Source organism: Moschus berezovskii, chromosome 3, assembly GCF_049115385.1.
Source record: "Moschus berezovskii isolate FMDL1 chromosome 3, NW_MosBer_1.0, whole genome shotgun sequence".
In the NCBI taxonomy this organism is placed as follows: Eukaryota; Metazoa; Chordata; class Mammalia; order Artiodactyla; family Moschidae; genus Moschus; species Moschus berezovskii.
The window spans coordinates 13,914,685-13,927,320 of record NC_142462.1 but is presented as its reverse complement, the minus strand read 5'-3'; the positions used below and the strand labels follow the sequence as shown (position 1 = coordinate 13,927,320).

Here is a 12,636-nt window from a genome sequence, read left to right as displayed (position 1 = left end):
AGCCGCTAAGTTGTGCTGTACTCTTTTGCAACTCCATGGACTGTAGCCGCCAAGATCCTCCATCCATGGAATTTTACAGGCAAGAATACTGGAGTGGGTTGCCATCTCCTTCTCCAGGAAATCTTCCAGACCCAGAGATGGAACCCATGTCTCCTGCATTGGCAGGCAGATTCTTTACCACTGAGCCACCAGGGAAGCCCATCACTGAAACACAGTTGCCCTCATTCATTTACACATTGTCTTATGCTTTTTCGACTACAATGCAGGAGACCCAGGTTCAATCCCTGGGTTGGGAAGATCTCCTGGAGAAAGAAATGGCAACCCACTCCAGTATTCTTGCCTGGAAAATCCCATGGACGGAGGAGCCTGGTAGGCTACAGTCCATGGGGTCGCAAAGAGTCGGACACAACTGAGCAACTTCACTTTCACTTTTCACTTTTATGCCTTTCAAGCTACAGCAGAATTATAGTTGCTATAAAGATCATATAGCCAACAAAGCTGAAAATATTTACTACCTGACCCCTGTTATAAATCATGACTGTATAAAATTCAGTCATATAAAGTTACCCCTCTGATACCTTTTAGCAATAATACAAATAATCAAATATATTCAGATAACACTAGTTATTACAAAATGAACTCTCTTACGTCTACATACACCACTCCTTAAGGTTCAGCTGCAACACAATCATTCTTCCTTAAGAAACCGCACACCCTATCATGACCACAGAAGTGCTAAGAGCAAGCAGTCTCATCACTCTTGCTGTGGTCAACTCCTACCCCACTTTCACCAGACAGTAAGAAAAGGGAGTGCTGTCCTCTGTGAGGATAAATTACCTGTTATTTTAACGTCACTATAAAAAGATAGTATCGAAACACATTAAAATGATAATTCCATAAGGAATCAACAACTTCTTAAAAGTATTACGTAATCACACTTTTAGGTACATTTGTAACTGATAAAAAGTTACTAATGACTGCTGGGTACTCTGTAAGAAACCAATCTTAGAAGCTTAGGGAAAGAACTTAATGTTACACTATTCTTAACCATGTGCTTTTATACCACTTATGAAAAAACACAATCTACCCTCAATGAATCTGACTCCTACAGTTTATAAAGATTCTATGCAGCAAATTGAGCAATGCTGTTTACCTCCTTCCTACCCAGAATGCCACAGAATGACTGAAAAGATACTTTTCAAAAATAATAAACCTGAAATACAAAAGGGAAACAAAAAAAAAAAGAGTGTCAATTTCGAATCACATATTTTGAGGAATTCTAAAATACAAAAAGTCATCTGAATCAAGACTTCAGAGAAGAAACGGGGGGACTTAGAGCCTCAATATGTAGGAGAAAACTAAAAGAATTAGGGACCTCTAGGTAAACAGGAGACTAATCAACAAAGCTGAACACATAATGTCCTCCCAAGCAAACTGCAGGAACATGTGCAGAGGAGACAGCTGAGAATGTGGGTATTCAGGCGAGAAGGCAGAGCGAGGGCTGAAGTGGCTAACACCCAAAGAACAAAACATCTACCTTCCTCAAAATGTAGTCCCTGCCTCTCACACAATCACCAGAGACAAGGTACAGGAAACAGAATAAGCTGAGAGCAATTCTGAAATACAAAAATGAGCATGCAACTGAGAATCACAAATCATTCCAGGAATACCAACATCTTATGGAAAAAGTAACACAACTGAATAAAAACAACCAGTATCTTAAGAAAGATCCAAGAAGATATTATATCCTTTAAAAAGAAACAGAGATTCAGAGATTGAATATTTAATTAATGAAATAAAACATGTATGGGCTGTGACTAGAAGACTGTACACAGGTGAAAATGTAGTAAGTTCAATGTTTGAATGGACTTAAAAAAAAAAATCTAGGGAGAAGTTACATTTAAACAGAAAATTTTTTCAACCAGAATAGTATTTTTATAGATTTAACAATGGCTGAAAAAAGACAACTAAGCAACTGATACTCAAAATAGTTGAGTATCAGTTGGGATGGAAAAGTTGCAATTTTACCACCCACAGGGAAAGAAAAAGTACAAAATTCCATATTATCTCCATATAAGTTATAGTTAGAGTGATGGGGGAAGTGCAGGAAGACAAGAGACAGTAGAAAACTAAAAATAAAAACATACTGGGATTTATTGGATTGTTAAAGACAGACTTTAGATACTCATTAAATCCACATGCATAATTTTTAGTACATTTCTTAAGACTCAGATGGTAATTACTAGAATAAGGAAGATGTACAAATCCCAAACAAGTTAAGGAGAGAACGAATGCAAGAGAAAAGCACAAGGGAGAAGGGAAAGAATGGGGGAGTTAGAGAAGGGGCATACACTCAACAACAGAGCATATAAAGTAGAAAATTATAAAGTAAGAGTGTCATATCCAAACATGTCAATGTTCATAATAAATAACACTTTTTAAATGTCCCTATTAAAAGAAAGTTCTCAGATTGGAAAGACAACCTAGAAATGTGCTAGTGGGAAAAGACAAACAAACAAAAAAAACGAAAAAAAAAACAAAAAACTAACAAACAAAAAAACACACACAAAAGAGCAAATGTGAAAATAAAAAGGGAAATCTAGCAAAAAAAAGTATTTTTGCAAAACTGTGCATTATAGCAACACTGATGGCAGACAAGACAGAATTCACAAAACAGCAAATAGATTATGTTACCTAATAAAATCCAACATGAGATTTACTTTTTTTAAAACTTTATTTTGCATTGGGTTATAGCCGATTAACAATGCTGGGATAGTTTCAGGTGAACAGGGAAGGGACTCAGCCATGTAAATATACCGGTATCCATTTATTCCAAAACCACCCCCCCATCCAGGCTGCTGCATAACATTGAGCAGAGTTCCCTGTGCTACACAGTAGGTCCTTGTTAAACACCACCAAGAAATTTAATAATCATACACTCAGTTCAGTCCAGTCGCTCAGTCGTGTCCGACTCTTTGCGACCTCATGAATCACAGCACGCCAGGCCTCCCTGTCCATCACCAACTCCCGGAGTTCACCCAAACTCATGTGCATTGAGTCGATGATGCCATCCAGCCATCTCATCCTCCGTCGTCCCCTTCTCCTCCTGCCCCCCAATCCCTCCCAGCATCAGGGTCTTTTCCAGTGAGTCAATTCTTCGCAAGAGGTGGCCAAAGTATTGGAGTTTCAGCTTTAGCATCAGTCCTTCCAATGAAAACCCAGGATTGATTTCCTTTACGATGGACTGGTTGGATCTCCTTGTAGTCCAAGGGACTCGCAAGTCTTCTCCAACACCACAGTTCAAAAGCATCAATTCTTCGGCGATCAGCTTTCTTCACAGTCCAACTATCACATCCATACATGACCATGGGAAAAACCATAGCCTTGACTAGATGGACCTTTGTTGGCAAAGTAATGTCTCTGCTTTTTAATATGCTGTCTAGGTTGGTCACAACTTTCCTTCCAAGGAGTAAGTGTCTTTTAATTTCATGGCTGATATCAGCATCTGCAGTGATTTGGAAGCCCCAAAAATAAAGTCTGACACTGTTTCCACTGTTTCCCCATCGATTTGCCATGAAGTGATGTGACCAGATGCCATGATCTTTGTTTTCTGAATGTTGAGCTTCAAGCCAACCTTTTCACTCTCCTCTTTCACTTTCATCAAGAGGCTTTTGAGTTCCTCTTCACTTTCTGCCATAAGGGTGGTGTCATCTGCACATCTGAGGTTATTGATATTTCTCCCGGCAGTCTTGATTCCAGCTTGTGCTTCTTCCACCCAGCGTTCCTCATGATGTACTCTGCATATAAGTTAAATAAGCAGGGTGACAATATACAGCCTTGATGTATTCCTTTTCCTATTTGGAACCAGTCTGTTGTTCCATGTCCAGTTCTAACTGTTGCTTCCTGACCAGCATACCATACACTAGTATGAGCCAAACAACATAGCTTTGCAGTGTATGAAACAATTGCTGATAACAATAAAATGAGAAAATGTGAAATCCACAGTGATAATGCAAGACAAACAGACATCACTCAGACATCAACAGAGCAGGCAAATGACCAATAAGTAAGAGATATATGGGCTTGAGTATTAGAAATAACATTTTAACATATGCATATTAACATATGTTCTTTTTAAGTACGCATTTAACATTCACAAAAAATGGTGAAAGATTAGGCCACCAAAAAAAAAAAAATCTCATATCAAAACTGTAAGAAACACTTCAAGTTACTTATTCTGAACACAATGCAATAAATTAGAAATTATTAATAAGAATAAAAAAATAAATAGTCTAGCTATATGGTTTAAAAAGCAAATCTAAATTGAAAATTCATAAGTAAATATGCGGCATTGAGGACATGACATTTTAAGACCCATGGGATGCAGGCAAATCTATACATAAAAGAAAATTGAAATAAATGTGTACAAACTAGAAAAGAAGAAAGGTTGAAAGTATTATGATTTAGACATTTAACTGCAGCTAGAAAATGAACAAAAAACATTACAGGAAGAAATTAATAGACAATGGACCATCTACTCTTTTTTCTTCAAGAAACTTGTAAAGCATCAACCACATGTTGAGTTGAATCAAGTAAAACTTGATGGAAAATTACATTCAAAAGCGCCTGACTAGTCCTGTGTGGGTTATGTTCTCATGCATTTTTCATCACCAAGAAACAGCTTGAGAATGTCACACTTTACCATCACCCTCCTGAGCCCAAGTTTTAAATAGAAATTTTAAAACCTATATTAAACTTCAGTATAAAATGATCTTCAATGGGGAAAATATTGTGTTCACAGTTCCACTCTAAATTATTTAAAATCAGAATGAGGAGTCTGTATGTTTGCTTTTGTGCTCCTTTAAGACTAAATTCAACCTAAGTTAAAGAAAAAAGAAGCAGCAGAAAAGTACCTCTTTAGTCCTATTAGGAGAGAAACTGCTAATGTGTACCGAGAGCAAGGACAAGACACATTACACAAAACTGGTAACATAACAGGAAGCTACTATTTTAGCTTTCTGGAAAGGTGCAGATAATTTTCCAATAATGATATATTTCACTCTTCCTAAACTGCCTATATTAGTTTATGTAATCTTAGGACATGGACCATATTAAACTATTTGAGGAAACTGAATTAAAGAAATTAAAAAAACAAGGATAATACTCTTTTTTAGGCTATATCTCATTTATCCATAAGAAAAAATAAAGTAATAGATGTTAATGACACAAAGTATTCTATTTATCTAACTGAGTAGATTTGGGTGCATTAATTGCCATGCTTAAAGTACATTCTATTAACAATGTGATGGCAGAAAATGATTATTTTGCCACATTGGGTGGGAAAACAGTCAATGTGATTTGCCTTGTGCAACTGATATGTACACACTGTGGAAATATACTGTAATTTACAGATCAATCATGCTGTAAAACAGAAGGAATCACACACAGGTAGTGCCTCTCTAAAAGTGATTTTAGTCCACCAAAGAATGAGTCCATGGAATAGGCCATGTCTATGAGATGCTCTGAGCTTTAAGAGTTAAATTCTTGTAAAGTTAATCTCCTATTTTAAGTAAACAGAAATGTTCTGATCTTAATTATTTTGCATATAAATAAGGAACTCAAATGCCAAGTGTTTAGAGAGGCCAATATTAGAACATTTCCAATCAAAGGAGCCAAGTAAGAATAATTCAGAAGGAAAAGTCCTGTTTTGTTGGATAATTAAAGCCCAGGGCTTTGGTTTGCCTTTTTTTTTTTTCCCCTTGAAACGTCATTAAATCATCACATTTTAAATAAAGATGCTAGCTCAAACCAATAAGCAGTTAACCCTAACATTATCTTTGGCTCTTTGATGTCAGGTGCACGGATGGATGGAAATAGCTTTATGGGGCCACTTTTCTCTGCTTAATCACTTCCTCCATTTAGACTGCAGGTTTGAGATAGCACTTTAGAGAACTGGAAATACAGAGGGCTAATCAGCAATTATTAATAGACACTACATGCATAGAGACATGGAATTTAATGAGATAATGTTAATACATCTTTTGTTAACAGAATAAAGGCACAGAGAACTGTCAGTTGTCTGGATCAGTGGAGGGGAACGCTGGCATGGATAATGAAAAAGTCAAGGCGATATTCCAGCTGAACGGTGTTTGTCACCCTGTCCTGAAGGAGATGCTCCTGGCCCTTGCTGCTCTAGGTTTATTATGGAATCAACAAAAACAATCAGCTAATACGAATTGTTTACTACGGTCCATGTGTCGAGTTTATCACTTTACATTAATTATCTAAATTTAAACCCTGTTACCACCACCTTGTGGAGAAGGCAATGGCAAGCCACTCCAGTACTGTTGCCTAGAAAATCCCATGGATGGAGGAGCCTGGTAGGCTGCAGTCCATGGAGTCGCTAAGGGTCAGACACGACTGAGCGACTTTATTTTCACTTTTCACTTTCACACATTGGAGAAGGAAATGGCAACCCACTCCAGTGTTCTTGCCTGGAGAATCCCAGGGACGGGGGAGCCTGGTGGGCTTCCGTCTATGGGGTCACACAGAGTCGGACACGACTGAAGTGACTTAGCAGCAGCAGCAGCAACACCACCTTGAAGCTGGTTCTATTAGTACCGCTTTTTGAATACAAAGAATTTAAGACTGCAGAAATAAAGGAACTCATCTAAGATCTCAGACCTAGTGCTAGAGCTAGAATTCAAACCAAGCTGACTGGAATTGAGAACTTATTTTCTTTCTACTACTACATTGGTAGGATCTAACTCCCACCCAAATGGAGGAGATTTAAATCATGCTTAAGTGTATCATCCACTAAAGTCCCATTCTTAGAAACAAGGATGGGGTTTTTACCAGAATTTTATAAACTGCACGAGGATACCTGAGTGTTCACGGCAGTGATACTGTGAACTATACAGTTTTACACTGAATTCACTGAAAATTTACTTTAACCTTCAAACATAACCCCTTACTTAAGATTGCTGATGATCCCGTGCATCATGGAAAAACCAAGTAAGAATCACTGCTCTGCTACATTATACTAAATAAGTGCGAGCCTGGGTGAGGGGACGGTGGGACAGATTCCATCGGAACTATTTGACCTGGCTTCCCGGGTGGTCTGGTGGTTAGGAATCCGCTTTTCTGCTTGACCCCTGGCCCGGGGGAGGGGTCCCACAAGTCGTGGGGTAACTAAGCCTGTGCAGCACAACTACTCACACCCAGAGTCCACACTCTGCAGAAAGAGAAGGCACTGCAAGGAGAAGCCGGCGAGACGAGCAGCCCCCCCGACGCAACTAGAGAAAGGCCGCGTGCAACAGTGCAGACCCAGCACGGCCCAATATAAATACACGAATTTCTCTTTAAAAAATGAACTATCTGACCTCACTAAACAGCAAGGATGTTTGAAGTCAAACCTTCCTTGGCTAATTTTTCTTCCGCCTTTGAGCTTCACAACAGGCTCTATCATCCTGCTCATTCCCAGCCCTTTTAAACATAGCAACACTGAGATAATTTCTAGTTGATGGGTAACTTGGTTACAAAATAGATCTAGATGCTAGACAGGGCAACAGACACAACCTCCCCACATACTAACGACCTGACAAGGGGTCTCAGTTCTTGTATTTATCTTTTTATCTCTGTCTTTGACTGCACTGGGTCTCAGCTGCAGCACACGGAATCTTCAATCTTCCTGAGGGCATGTGGGCACTCGAGCTCCTAGCTGTGGGTCACGGGGTCAGTTCCCTGACCAAGGATCGAACCCAGGCCCCTGCATTGGGAGTGTGGAGTCTCAGCACCGTATCACCAGGGAATTCCTGGGCGGTGCTCCCTCTGGGAGTTTGCTAGTCCCTGTCAGAAGGAGGCAATGCCAAATGAGATCCCCAAGGACGAGCATCAGGGAACTGCAGCGGGACTCTCATTTTCAAGTTTGCATCTTCCTTCCCTCTTTCCAAATAGAGCCTGCCTGTCACGGAATGCAGCCTTCCCCGCCCCGCCCCACCCCGGCTCTGGCTCAACGGAAGTAAACTTGGGAGAAATCTGCAGAAAGTATAGAGGACCTTAATCTAAACATGAATTTCTGAAAATATGTTCTCTTTAAGCTCAGCTTGTGATAGCACAGCTCAATGAAATCCCTTCTAAATTGGACCAGGAAGACAGACAGTCTCCTACAGCACTGCCAATAGTTCTAGCTACTGAAGGGCACAGCCTGGTTGGAGGAGGTGGAAAGAAAAAAGGAACAAAAGCTTGTCCTGTCAGGGACAGTGTTGAATACCACCCAGGGACTGGACCCAGGGAGAGTAGGCACTTGAAACTCATCTGAAACAAATACACAAAATCCGTCAAACACCTCTTGAAATACACCCATTTAAACATACTCTGCCTGAATTTAACTCTATTTTTTAAAACTTTTTATTTTGTATTGGATATACTCAATTAACAATGTCATGATAGTTCCAGGTGGACAGCAAAGGGACTCAGCCAAACATACACATGCATCCATTCTCCCCCAAACTCCCCTCCCATCCAGGCTGCCACATAACATCGAGCAGAGTTCCATCTGCTATACAGTAGATCCTCGTTGGCTGTCCATTTTAAATATAGCAGAGTGCACATGTTCATCCCAAACTCCGAAACTATCTCTTCCCCTATCCCTCCCCCGTGGTGACCATAAGTTTGTTCTCTGGGTCTGAATTTTAAAGTGCCACTGTCTGGACAAAATCACGAAGTTCAGATGAATGTGATGGTCCCTAAGGCTAAGGCACTCTTAGTTTCATATTTTAGTCATGGCTCCTCACATAGACAATGACCAGTATATGAACAGCAGAGAGATGTAACAGTGCATAACTGTTTGTATCACAGCATTTTCAAGAAATGAGAGTGGCTACCTTGCTCCCCTCATAAAAACAGGGGCAGGAATGCCACCCTGCTGCTCACTTTCCCCCTCCTTCTCAACTGTCCTCTTGGAGCCCATTCAAGATATCTAATACTTTCAAAGAAATAACAGCAAAATAAAGATATAACGTTAATCTCGGTGGCTTTTAGATAAAGGATATCCTTAGACGCTCATCAGTCTTTCAAGAAAACCTTTAAAAATAAAACATATCATAAAACTCTCATGCCATTGAGTATGAAATGATCAAATGTTCCATAAAGATCCTATCTCAATGTCTCACTGAGTATGAAATGATCAATGTCCCATACCTATAGGACAGGATGTTGCACAAAAACTTCCATTTTTGGCCCAGTGAGGAATCTAAAGGAAAACAGTCTTTCTGTGAAAATGAGTATGGTAAAACTCCCCCTCTCACTACAACCAGGGAGAGAACAAAAAGGCAGTGGGCAGAGAGGACTCAGAATAAAACAGAATACTGTGGGATCATGCTAAAAGAGAAAAAGAAACTATTTCCAGCTTGAACAAGAAAGAGCAAAGGCCTTTTTTCCAGGGCATACTGAATGGAAGAAAAAGCTCCCAAAATGAAAAGAAAGCAAAGCATTTACCACACAAAATAATAGAAGTGCCCTGATATAGAAGAAAGGCATCCCAGAGTGGACCAGAAAAGGATAAACTCGATAAGAAACTCTCAGGGAAGAGGATCGAAAGGAAGCTAATATGATAGGAGAGAATTAGCAGACATTTCCACTTAAACGTGGTAGCCTGGAATTCCAGGGCAGGATTTCCTGTTTCAACATTTTAATCATGTTGTGCGTGTGTGTGTGTGTTTACCCAACACAGTTGCTCAATCTGTGCCCTTGGGAAGCCTCCTGTTAAAGACTAACACAGGGCTTCCCAGGTAGCACAGTGATAAAGAATTGGCCTGGCAATACAGGAGACTCGGGTGTGATCCCTGAGTCAGGAGGATCCCCTGGAGGAGGGAATGGCAGCCCACTCCAGTTTTCTTGCCTGGAGAATCCAATGGACAGAGGAGCCTGGTGGCTCCAGTCCATGGGGTCGCAAAAGATTGAGCACGACGGAGCCACTGAGCACCTGGCGTCTTGAACACAAGTGTTTATTTCTCCCCCATACACCAATCTGTATTAAAATGAAAGCGAAGTTATAACTTAGAAGAGCGACCGGATGAATAAGGGGAAGATTGCAGACAAGATACAAACAAAAATTCTGAGAAACAAATTTTGGGAAACACATGGGCAGGACAAGGATGACGACCACAGGTGGAAACCAAGGGTGGGAATCAGTAAGAAATAAGTCAATTCACACTTCAGAATCCCTGAAACACTCTAGAATTAGAATCTGAACTTCAAGGAGGGGTGAAAACCAAAATGATTGGTCAGATTAGATTTAAAGAACAAGTCCTTTCCCCGAGACTCTCCCAACCAGGTGTCTGCCCATCCCTGATCCCAGGACAGGTTTATTCTCTGAAGAGGTTGAATGTGAAAGGCTCATATCTGGGACACCAAGAATTATGAAAATCAGGATTAAGAATCAGTCTGAATGAAAACAATGCATGAAGAAGGGCCTGAGCCCCTTCTTGATTGTCTCGGGAAACAGCAACTAGGCTTACATATCCTAAAATCTAGATTGGTCATTCAGCTTTGGAGGAATGACAGGATGCTCCTAACAGCTACTAGGAGATGGACCAGTCCAGACTGGATGAGGCCAATGGAGAATCACACGGACAATCTGAGGGGAAGAAAATCCGACAGATTACCTGATTCTGATTTGTTTCAGAGGAGTTTTCTACTTTCATCAAATAGTTTGGGGCCTCAATTTGTGATTAAAATTCTATTAATTAATTGTATTAATTGCAAACAAGTGAAAAGAAGAGGTAAGTACAACCAGGAAAAACAAAAAGTTGTGCAAGCAAAGAAAGTTAATCATAGTATACTATGTGACCTCACTAAGAATGGTATTCACATCATCTCAAGACTGTAAATACTGTATATTAACTAAAAGCAAAAAGTAGGGAAGGAGACTTCCCTGGTGGTCCAGTGGGTAAGAATCTGCCTTGCAATGCAGGAAACACAGGTTTGATCCCTGGTCAGGATTCTTGCCTGAAGAATTCCATGGACAGAGGAGCCTTGTGGGATACAGTCCACGGGGTCACAAAGAGTCAGACACAAGTGAGAAAATAACACTTCTAAAAGAGAAACTTCCCTTCATCAATGACTAGATCACCTTGAGGTGAATTTCATATAGAAATCCCTGAAAATAAATGCTTAATCATCTGGTTTATTTACCAGTTTTCAACACTAATTCTTTTCTTTTTTTTTTTTTTTCTGGCCACACCACACAGCATATGGGATCTTAGTTCTCCTACCAGGGATCCACCCAGCACCCACTGCAGTGGAAGCCTGGGATCTCAACCACGAGACCACCAGGCAAGTACCTCAACACTAATTCTTATTTGTCCTTATAATGGTATCTATTGGGTTTTGTATATTAATGTTACAATCTGCAATCTGACTAACTTCTCTCATTGTTTTTAGTATTCCCACTGATTCTTTTGTTTTTTTTTCAAATATAGCATCATAAATTTTCAATAAGGAAAACTGTGTCCCCTTCTCATTTGCTTTCATTATCTGTAGAGATGATATGCTGCTCCTTATTCTCTCTCATTTTTACAGATTTGTATGGGATTCAACCAATAATTTTTCTATTGCTTATTTTTAAGTAAAAGGAATGTTTCAGTAGTTTGAGAAGGGTATGACCAAGAGAGCTTTTCTAGCTTTATGGAATAAAGTTCTTTGCTCTGTTTTCATGAAGAAAAAAGAAAAAACAAAAATGACAATATCACACACATTGAGATTTACCCTTTTTTTTTTTTTTTACTTCAACACTTCTTTCTGGACTTTCTTTTTCCCTTTTTCCCTATTGAACCTGCCCTGCACAGAAGTCTACTCAGTACAAGGCTTTATCCTGAAAAGGTGCTTCAATGTGATATTCTAGAGAACTCAAGGAGAGAGCCCAACGGACACCCCGTGTTCTCTGTGCCTGCATCCACCCACAGGTGCCATCAAAGTCCCCTCCAGGTGCTGCTGCTGTCCTCACAAGGCCCCAGTATGCACCTGATGGCAACGCTAGGGTTTCCTGGCTCTGAAGAGGAAGTCCTAGAGAGTAGGACCCTAGTCCCCTGGCCTTCCCTAAGCTTCCAACACGACACTTTCTGATACCAGATGCTTCTTAATATTGTCCACGGTTTGTTCCCCTCACTCCTCTTTTGAGGTTCATGGAGAAACCTCATCCTTATTTGCTGTTGATGTTGCTATTGCCACCCTCCCCGAGTCTGCTCCTATATATTTAAAACAGTTAACCAACAAGGACCTACCGTATAGCACAGGGAACTCTTCTCAATATTACGTGACAACCTGAATGGGAAAATAATCTGAAAAGGTATAGATAACATGTAAACGTCACTTTCATGTAACATGTAACTGGGTCACTTTGCTATACACCTGAAACCAACATAACATTACCAGTCACCTATGCTGTGTTGTGCTGAGTCGCTCAATCATGTCTGACTCTTTGCAACCCCATGGACTCTAGCCCGCAAGGATCCTCTGTCCATGGAATTCTCCAGGCAAGAATCCTGCAGTGGGTTGCCATCCCTTCTCCAGGGGATCTTCCCAATCCGGGATCGAACCCAGGTATCCTGCATTGCAGGCAGATTCTTTATCACT

The 12,636-nt window shown here is 40.3% G+C and overlaps 1 protein-coding gene across 7 annotated transcripts in view; it reads right to left on the bottom strand.

Annotated features, from left to right (window-relative positions):
- The window catches only part of CDK14 (cyclin dependent kinase 14), a 683,048-nt gene that overhangs the window by 512,102 nt on the left and 158,310 nt on the right, over positions 1-12,636 (bottom strand). The window lies entirely within an intron of this gene.